Here is a 9,852-nt window from a genome sequence, read left to right on the forward strand (position 1 = left end):
TCTGATTACTCACCCACGTTTCAGAGGTGTCTGACCGTGCTGCAGGGACGCCTGCCTTGGTCCGTCACCCTTAGCGGCAAGCCCCGCTTTTCTGGGGGATGGGCAAGCACCCCGACCCCCTTCTCTCCCTGTTTCTACCCCTTCTCTGCTTTTTTAGGGGAAGGGCAAGCACCCTGACCCCTTCTCTCCCTGTTTCTACCCCTTCTCTGCTTTTCTGGGGGAGGGGCAAGAACCCCGACCTCTTATTTTTGTGCCCCAACCTCTTCTTTTTGCGCCCCAACCTTTTTGCACCCCGACCTCTTATTTTTGCACCCCAATCCCTTATTTCTGCACCCCGACCCCTTTCCTGCTTTTCTGGAGGGCAAGAACCCCCAAACTCCTTCTCTCCGTATCTCTACTCTTTCTTTTCTCTGGGCTTGCCTCCTTCACTATGGGCAACATTCCACCCTCCATTCCTCCTTCTTCTCCTTTAGCCTGTGTTTCAAGAACTTAAAACCTCTTCAACTCACACCTGACCTAAAACCTAAATGCCTTATTTTCTTCTACAATGCCGCTTAACCCCAATACAAACTCGACAGTAGTTCCAAATAACCAGAAAATGGCACTTTCGATTTTTCCATCCTACAAGATCTAAATAATTCTTGTCGTAAAATGGGCAAACGGTCTGAAGTGCCTGACGTCCAGGCATTCTTTTACACTTCGGTCCCTCCCTAGTCTCTGTTCCCAATGCAACTCGTCCCATATCTTCCTTCTTTCCTTCCTGCCTGTCCCCTCAGTCCCAACCCCAAGCGTCGCTGAGTCTTTCTAATCATCCTTTTCTACAGACCCATCTGACCTCTGCCCTCCTCACCAGGCCAAGCTAGGTCCCAATAATTCCAGCCCTCAAACCCCACAACAGGACTTAATGAACCTCGCCTTCAAGGTGTACAGTAAGAGAGGCAGCCAAGTAGCAACTTATTTCTGAATTGCAATTCCTTGCCTCCACTGTGAGACAAACCCCAGCCACATTTCCAGCACACAACTCCAAACGCCTGGGCCGCAGCTGCCAGGGGTTCCTCCAGAATCTCCTCCCCCAGGAGCTTGCTACAAGTGCCGGAAATCTGGCCACTGGGCCAAGGAATGCCCGCAGCCCGGGATTCCTCCTAAGCCGTGTCCCATCTCTGCGGGACCCCGCTGGAAATCGGACTGTCCAACTTGCCCGGCAGCCACTCCCAGAGCCCTGGAGCTCTGGCCCAAGGCTCTCTGACTGACTTCTTCCCACACCTTCTCGGCTTAGCGGCTGAAGACTGACGCTGCCCCATCGCCTCAGAAGCTTCCTGGACCATCACAGATGCTTTGGGTAACTCTTACAGTGGAGGTTAAGTCCGTCCCCTTCTTAATCAATACGGAGGCTACCCACTCCACATTACCTTCCTTTCAAGGGCCTGTTTCCCTTGCCTCCATAACTGTTGTGGGTATGGACGACCAGGCTTCTAAACCTCTGAAAACTCCCCAACTCTGGTGCCAATTTGGACAACACTCTTTTATGCATTCCTTTTTAGTTATCCCCACCTGCCCAGTTCCCTTATTAGGCCAAGACATTTTAACTAAATTATCTGCTTCTGCTTCCCTGACTATTCCTAGACTACAGCCACACCTCATTGCTGCCTTTTCCCCCAGTTCAAAGCCTCCTTCACATCCTCCCCTAGTATCCCCCCACCTTAACCCACATCATGCACCCCTTACCATCTCATTAAAACCTAATCACCCTTACCCCACTCAACGCCAATATCCCATCCCGCAGCACACTTTAAAAGGATTAAAGCCTGTTATCACTCGCCTGCTACAGCATGGCCTTTTAAAGCCTGTAAACTCCCCATACAATTCCCCCATTTTACTGTCCTAAAACCAGACAATGCTTACAGGTTAATTCAAGATCCGCACCTTATTAACCAAATTGTCTTACCTATCCACCCCATAGTGCCAAACCCTTATACTCTCCTATTCTCAATACCTCCCTCCACAACCCATCATTCTGTTCTGGATCTCAAACATACTTTCTTTACTATTTCTTTACACCCTTCATCCCAGCCTCTCTTGCTTTCACTTGGACTGACCCTGACACCCATCAGGCTCAGCAAATTACCTAGGCTGTACTGCTACAAGGCTTCACGGACAGCCCCCATTACTTCAGTCAAGCCCAAATTTCTTCCTTATCTGTTACCTATCTCGGCATAATTCTCATAAATACACACTTACTCTCCCTGCCAAGCATGTCTGGCTAATCTCCCAAACTCCAATCCCTTCTACAAAACAACTCCTTTCCTTCCTAGGCATGGTTAGTGCGGACAGAATTCTTACACAAGAGCCAGGACTGCAGCCTTTCTGTCCAAACGACCTTACTGTTTTAGCCTAGCCCTCATATCTGCACGCAGCGGCTGCCAATGCTTTAATACTGTTAGAGGCCCTAAAAATCACAAACTATGCTCAACTCTCTACAGTTCTCATAACTTCCAAAATCTATTTTCTTCCATCGCTCAGGACAATGCTTATGCTGATAAGTTAGCTAAAAAAGCAGCTAGCGTTCCAACTTCTATCCCTCACAGCAGTTTTCCTCCTTCACATCGGCCACTCCCACCTCCCCCGCTGAAACTTCCACCTATCAATCTCTTCCCACACAAGGCAAATGGTTCTTAGACCAAGGAAAATATCTCCTTCCAGCCTCACAGGCCCATTCTATTCTGTCGTCATTTCATAACCTCTTCCATGTAGGTTACAAACCGCTGGCCTGTCTCTTAGAACCTCTCATTTCCTTTCCATCCTAGAAATCTATCCTCAAGATCACTTCTCAGTGTTCCATCTGCTATTCTCCTACCCCTCAGGGATTGTTCAGGCCCCCTCCCTTTCCTACACATCAAGCTCGGGGATTTGCCCCTGCCCAGGACTGGCAAATTAACTTTACTCACATGTCAGAAAACTAAAATACCTCTTGGTCTAGGTAGACACTTTCACTGGATAAGTAGAGGCCTTTCCCACAGGGTCTGAGAAGGCCACCACGGTCATTTCTTCCCTTCTGTCAGACATAATTCCTTTAATTCCTCGGTTTGGCCTTCCTAACTCCATGCAGTCTGATAAAGTACCAGCCTTTATTAGTCAAATCACCCAAGCAGTTTCTCAGGCTCTCGGTATTCAGTGAACCTTTATATCCTTTACCGTCCTCAATCTTCAGGAGAGGTAGACGGATTGATGGTCTTTTAAAAACACACCTCACCAAGCTCAGTCACCAACTTAAAAAGGACTAGACAATACTTTTACCACTTTCCCTTCTCAGTATTCAGGCCTGTCCTCGGAATGCTACAGGTTCCAGTCCATTTGAGCTCCTGTGTGGACACTCCTTTTTATTAAGTCCCAGACTCATTCCAGACACCAGACCAACTTGGACTGTACCCCAAAAAACTTGTCATCCCTACTATCTTCTGTCTAGTCATACTCCTATTCACCATTCTCAACTACTCATAAATGCCCTGCTCGTGTTTACACTGCTAGTTTACACTGTTTCTCCAAGCCATCACAGCTGGTATCTCCTAGTGCTACCCCAAACCACCACTCTAAATTCCCTCTTAAAGTAAATAAATAATGTTTGCTAGCAAGGCTGTGCTGAGCCTCCTTAAGCACTCTCTAATTAGATGTCCTAGGTCCTCCCAATTCTTAGTCCTTTAATACCTGTTTTCTCTCCTTCTCTTATTCAGACCCTGTGTCTTCCATTTAGTTTTTCAATTCATACGAAACCGCATCCGGGCCATCACCAATTATTCTATGCGACAAATGCTCCTTCTAACAACCCCACAATATCGCCTCTTACCACAAGATTTCCCTTCAGCTTAATCTCTCCCACTCTAGGTTCCCACGCCGCCCCTAATCCCACTTGAAGCAGCCCTGAGAAACATCACCCATTCTCTCTCCGTACCGCCCCCCAAAAATTTTCGCCGCCCCAACACTTCAACACTATTTTGTTTTATTTTTCTTATTAATATAAGAAGGCAGGCCGCCAGAGAACAACCCCCCTTCGACTGGAATTTTCCTTTACCTACCCAAATCCTATCAAATGGCCCCACACTTATGTCCCTTCGCTGACTCTCTTTTCGGACACAGCCTGCCTGCACCCAGGTGATTAAAAAGCTTTATTGCTCACACAAAGCCTATTTGGTGGTCTCTTCAGACGGACGCGCATGACAGAAAACTGGTGGCCTGCAGCAGAATAGAGTTCCGTTTTACCTGCTAATATTCTAATAAATGACTTAACTACCAATATTTTAAAGTCAGAATATAGAGGCTGGGCGCGGTGGCTCACGCCTGCAATCCCAGCACTTTGGGAGGCTGAGGCCGGCAGATCACGAGGTCAGGAGAACGAGACCATCCTGGCTAACACGGTGAAACCCCGTCTCTACTAAAAAATACAAAAAATTAGCCAGGCATGGTGGCAGGTGCCTGTAGTCCCAGCCACTCGGGAGGCTGAGGCAGGAGAATGTCGTAAACCGGGGAGGCGGAGCTTGCAGTGAGCTGAGATCCGGCCACTGCACTCCAGCCTGGGCAACGGAGCGAGACTCCGTCTCAAAAAAAAAAAAAAAAAAGACTATGTACACTCACATTAGAAATCCAGACTTCCATCCGAGTGGGGTGACTCATGCCTGTAATCCTAGCACTTTGGGAGGCCAAGGCGGGCAGATTGAGCTCAGGAGTTTGAGACCAGCCTGGGCAACATGGTGAAACTAAAATACAAAAGAAATACAAAATACAAAAGAAATTAGCAGGGCATGGTGGCAGGCGCCTGTCGTCCCAGCTACTCGGGAGGCTGTGGCAGGAGAATTGCTTGAACCCGGAAGGTAGAGGTTGCAATGAGCACAGATCGCGCCACTGCATTCCAGCCTGGGTGACAGAGCAAGACTCCGTCTCTACAAAAAAAAAAAAAAAAGGAAGAAGAAAAGAAATCCAGACTTCCGGTTTTTTACCCCCCCCAAAAAAGAAGCAAAAGATCTAGGCACACATTCCCACAACAGAGCAATAGGCTGGAGCTGAATGGGACTGCCCCTCCTCCAATGCCTTCCTCTTCTAAGCTGGTCCTCACCTGGCCACTCATTCACAGCACTTGCCTGGCCCCTCTAGACATCTGAATCAATGACCCCTGTTATAGATCACAGGGAGGGATGTTGGTTGCTTGTTCCTTTTAGAAACTGCCCTCTTGAATGAATGAACTTATTCAGGATTGAGTGCTGAATCTTTTCTTGGTCATATATTTTTAATTCACTTTTTTATTATTAAAGTCACACATTCAGGTCAGGCGTAGTGATTCACACCTGTAATCCCAGTACTTTGGGAGGCCGAAGTAGGCGGATCACTTGAGGCTAGGAGTTCAAGACCAGCCTGGCCAACATAGCGAAACCCTGTCTCTACAAAAAATTAGCTGGGTGTGGTGGTGCACGCTTGTAATCCCAGCTACTCAGGAGGCTGAGGCACAAGCATCACTTGAAACCGGGAGGTGGAAGTTGCAGTGAGCCAAGATCTTGCCACTGCACTCCAGCCTGGGTGACAGAGTGAGACTCTGTCTCAAAGAGGGGAAAAAGTCACACATTCTTGTGATGTGTATGGAGAGAGAGAGAGAGAACAGACATACAAGACACAACAAGCTGGGCGTGGTGGCTCATGCCTATAATCCTAGCACTTTGGGAGGCCAAGGCAGGTGGATCACTTGAGGTCAGGAGTTCGAGACTACCCTGGCCAACATGGTGAAACCCTGTCTCTACTAAAAATACAAAAAATTAGCCGGCCATGGTGGCGGGCGCCTATAATCCCAGGTACTCAGGAGGCTGAGGCAGGAGAATCCCTCGAACCCAGGAGGCAAAGGTTGCAGTGAGCCTAAATCACGCCACTACACTCCAGCCTGGGCAACAAGAGTGAAACTCTGTCTCAAAAAAAAAAAAAAAAAAAAAAAACCGCAACAAAAGCCTTCTACCACTCCTCTCCCAAGGTGTGTCCCCTTCCAGAGATTTATCTGTACCCATACAGACAAAAACATGCACGTTCCATGAGGCCTCCATGGGGGCTGGGATTTTTGTCAGCTATAGTCACTACTGAATCCCTGGCATCTAAAATAGTGCTTATCACATAGGAGGTGATTAATAAGTAATTGATGAAAGAATGAATGTTTGTTCTGGAACCTGGAATTGGGTCACAAAGAATGAATAGGAGTTTTCCGGGAAAGGTAAAGTCATTCTCAGCAGAGAGAAGAGGAGCTGCAATCTAGGGAGGGGTGTGTGAGAGCAGATGAAATACAAGCAGTTTGGAAAGGCTGAGAAGTCAGAGTTGGGGGCTGGGCGGGAGCTGAAGCCAAAACTCAAAGGGCCTTCAATTCCCAACTAAGGAACATGGCCTTTTCCCAGAACTCAGTGGGATATTTCTAAGCATGGGAGTGACCAATGTGGATTTCTCTAGCTATGGTGAGGAGAAGAGATTGGAGCGGGGATAATAGGGAGACTGAATTCATCATGATCGGGGGAGAGAAGGTGAGGCCTAAGCCAAGGAGTTCTCCACAGAGAAGAAAGATCAGAAGTCCCAGCCAGAGACTAAATCGGGAACTGATGCCCTGTGGGCAGCCAGGAAGGGAGAAGTTGAGGATGGTGCTCTGTAGGTGGAGGTACTCCACTACTCTCATGGCATGGAGAAGACTAGATCAGGGCTAAGAGATGGGAAGAGCCAGGGTTAGCTGCAGTGAAGCTGTAGTCAGAGCTGGAACTGGCATCCTTGGTGGAGAGGCGGGAAGAGGTATCTCTGCAGGAGATTATGAACTTCAAAGGGGGTCCCAGACAGAGCCTGTGACTGGTCCTTTGGCAGGAAGAAGATGAGCTATTGGCATCTGTGGTGGCCAAAGCCCAGCTCCAGGCGCCCCAAGCACACTCGCAGCTTAGCAGATCTCTAAGAGGATGTATAGCCTTGGCAACTCACTTCTCTCTGAGCCTTGGTTTCTTGATCTGTGAAATGGGAATAATAAGTGCCACTCACAAAGTGGTTGTGAGGACTTGGACTGTAAAGCCACCTAGGAAACCACCCAGATCCATGGCGCAGCAGACAGGAAGTCTTCACCCACATCACACACCCTACAAACCCCATAGGCACATGGAAACAGTCACACACCTTATTAAGACCACCATTGGCAATGGTCCAGGCCCAAAAGCAACCCCCACACTAATCCCTTTCACACGTCAAATCTGACTGAATTTCTCTGTCTGTGTGACCTGAACAAGGTGTCTGGAGAGAGGTGAGTCAGGGCTGGGAGAAGAAGTATATTAACTAGGGCAGTGCTAGCTGCTATAACAAATAGGCCTGACCTGAAAATTTTTTGGTGATTTTTTTTTTTTTTAACTATTTTTACAAGGTTTGTGCATCTGTCAGAAGGCTCAAAAAATTTTGCTTCCCGCTTACATAATGGTCTGAAGCTGGTTTCCAGGTTGATGGGTGGCTTGCCTTCAGGCACTGATACACAGACCCTGCTTTTTCCTTCTTATGGTTCCAGAATCCCCTGGGCCTCCTCATCTTCTCTATCCATTCAGCTGAAGGAGAAAGAGAGAGGGTGGAGGGCACACACTTACTTCTTCAAAACCTTGGCTCAAAAATAACACGTCATCCCACTCATTTTCAATTGGTGGGAAGTAGTCACATGACCACACCTGACTGCAAGGGAACCTGGGATAGTAAAGTTAACCATGTGCCCAGGAAAAAAGGACATGAATTTGTGGTGGAGAGCTATTCAGTTTCTGCCACTGAAGAGTTCAGGTCACAACCCTAGAAGGGGCAGTGGGGCAGAGGGTAGAACAGGGAGAAGTGGGTATCACCTTGTCCCGACAGAAAGACTAGCTGAGGCTGGGCATGATGGCTCACACCTGTAATCCCAGCACATTGGGAGGCTGAGGTACGTGGATTGCTTGAGCCCAGAAGTTTGAGACCAGCCTGGGCAACATAGGAGTCCCCATCTCTACAAAACAAAACAAAACAAAAAAAACCTAGGCAGGCATGTTGACATGCACCTGCAGTCCCAGCTACTTGGAAGGCTGGGGTGGAAGGATTGCTTGAGCCCAGAAGGTCAAGGCTGCAGTGAGCCAAGATCTTGCCACTACACTCCAGCCTGAGTGTAGTGACTAGAGAGCAAGACTCTATCTCAAAAAAAAAAGAAAAAGAAAGAGAAAGAGTAGTTCAAATCAGAATGGTGGGTGACTTGAGGGGTCTTAGCCCACGCTTTGAAGAAAATATAAGTCCTTGTAGTGGGGATGTGCATGTGTGAGAAAGAGGCAAACCAAGGACTCTAGCTAAAATTTTAAAAACTGGAGTTCATCTGGGGCTAGGTCAGGGCCGAGAGGGCAGGATGCCCACCCTTCAGCCAACACTACATGCTATCAAATTAAGTTTATGTCCCCCCAAATTCATATGTTGAAACACTAACCTGCAAGGTGTTATTTGGAGACAGGGCCTTCCAGAGGTAATTGGGTCATGAAAGAGAACCCCTTAGGGCGGGATTAGGGATTAGTGCCCTTATAAGAAGAGACAGGAGGGAGCTGGCTTCCTTTATCTCCACTTGTTATCGTGAGGACACAGCAAAAAGACAGCTGTCTGCAAACCAGGAAGAGGGCCCTCTCTAGACACCAGATGTGCCAGCGGCTTGCCCTTGGACATCTCAGCCTCCAGAAGTGTGAGAAATACATATTTGTTGTTTAACCCACCTGGTCTGTGGTATTTTTGCTATAGCAGCCTGAGTTGACTAAGGCAGGATTTCTTTTTTTTTGAGACGGAGTCTCGCTGTGTCACCCAGGCTGGAGTGCAGTGGCCGGATCTCAGCTCACTGCAAGCTCCGCCTCCCGGGTTCACGCCATTCTCCTGCCTCAGCCTCCCGAGTAGCTGGGACTACAGGCGCCCACCACCACGCCCGGCTAGTTTTTTGTATTTTTTAGTAGAGGTGGGGTTTCACTGTGTTAGCCAGGATGGTCTCAATCTCCTGACCTCGTGATCCACCCGTCTCGGCCTCCCAAAGTGCTGGGATTACAGGCTTGAGCCACCACGCCCGGCCATTTCTGAGTGAGTATGAATGCGCTCAAGTCTTTGGCCACAGATGTACCTGATCCAGTCCCCTACCTAGGTAGGTGAGCGTGTGCATACCTGGTTACACATGTCACTGGAGTGTCGGAATATATATGTCCTATGTTCAGGTGTGCCTGTCACATGCACCTGTTCAGGGGACTGGGCATGCACATGACTATACACCCAAGTCCCCTTGTAAGGGAGAGCCCATGTGTTTATGACACGCATACCTGAATGTCTGTGTGTGCACAGCCATGCGGGCAAGTTATCCATCTGTCTGCACACCTGGCCACATGCATGGAAGGAGCCTGTAGGTGTCTGGGTCTAGAGGTACCCTGCATACCCACAGCTGAGGGGGAGAGGGCTACTAAGCACATGTTTGTCTGGCACACAGTAGGTATGAGATAAGTGTGTGCCGAGTAAAGTACATGTGTGGATACACAGGTCCCAGTGCACGTGTGTGCATGTCCACAGGAACGCCCCCAGGGTGGACAAAGGTGCCTAGGTATGTTTACTCGTGGTTCTGTGAGCCCAGGCATGAACTTAGAGTTCCCTGCTCCTGGCCAGACCCGGCTGAGCTCCTTGCTGGGCACACAGAAGCCTCTGCCTTGTGTTGGTGCCCGTGCGGGATGCTGCCAGGAGTGTGTTGGTGGCATGTGTGTGTTTGTGCATGAACGTGTGTGCGCGCGCGTGTGTGTGTGTAGGAAGAGGCGTTCGCTCTCTTAGACCTTGCTTCTTTCTGTGGTTTGG

This window comes from Theropithecus gelada, chromosome 6 (assembly GCF_003255815.1).
Source record: "Theropithecus gelada isolate Dixy chromosome 6, Tgel_1.0, whole genome shotgun sequence".
In the NCBI taxonomy this organism is placed as follows: domain Eukaryota; kingdom Metazoa; phylum Chordata; class Mammalia; order Primates; family Cercopithecidae; genus Theropithecus; species Theropithecus gelada.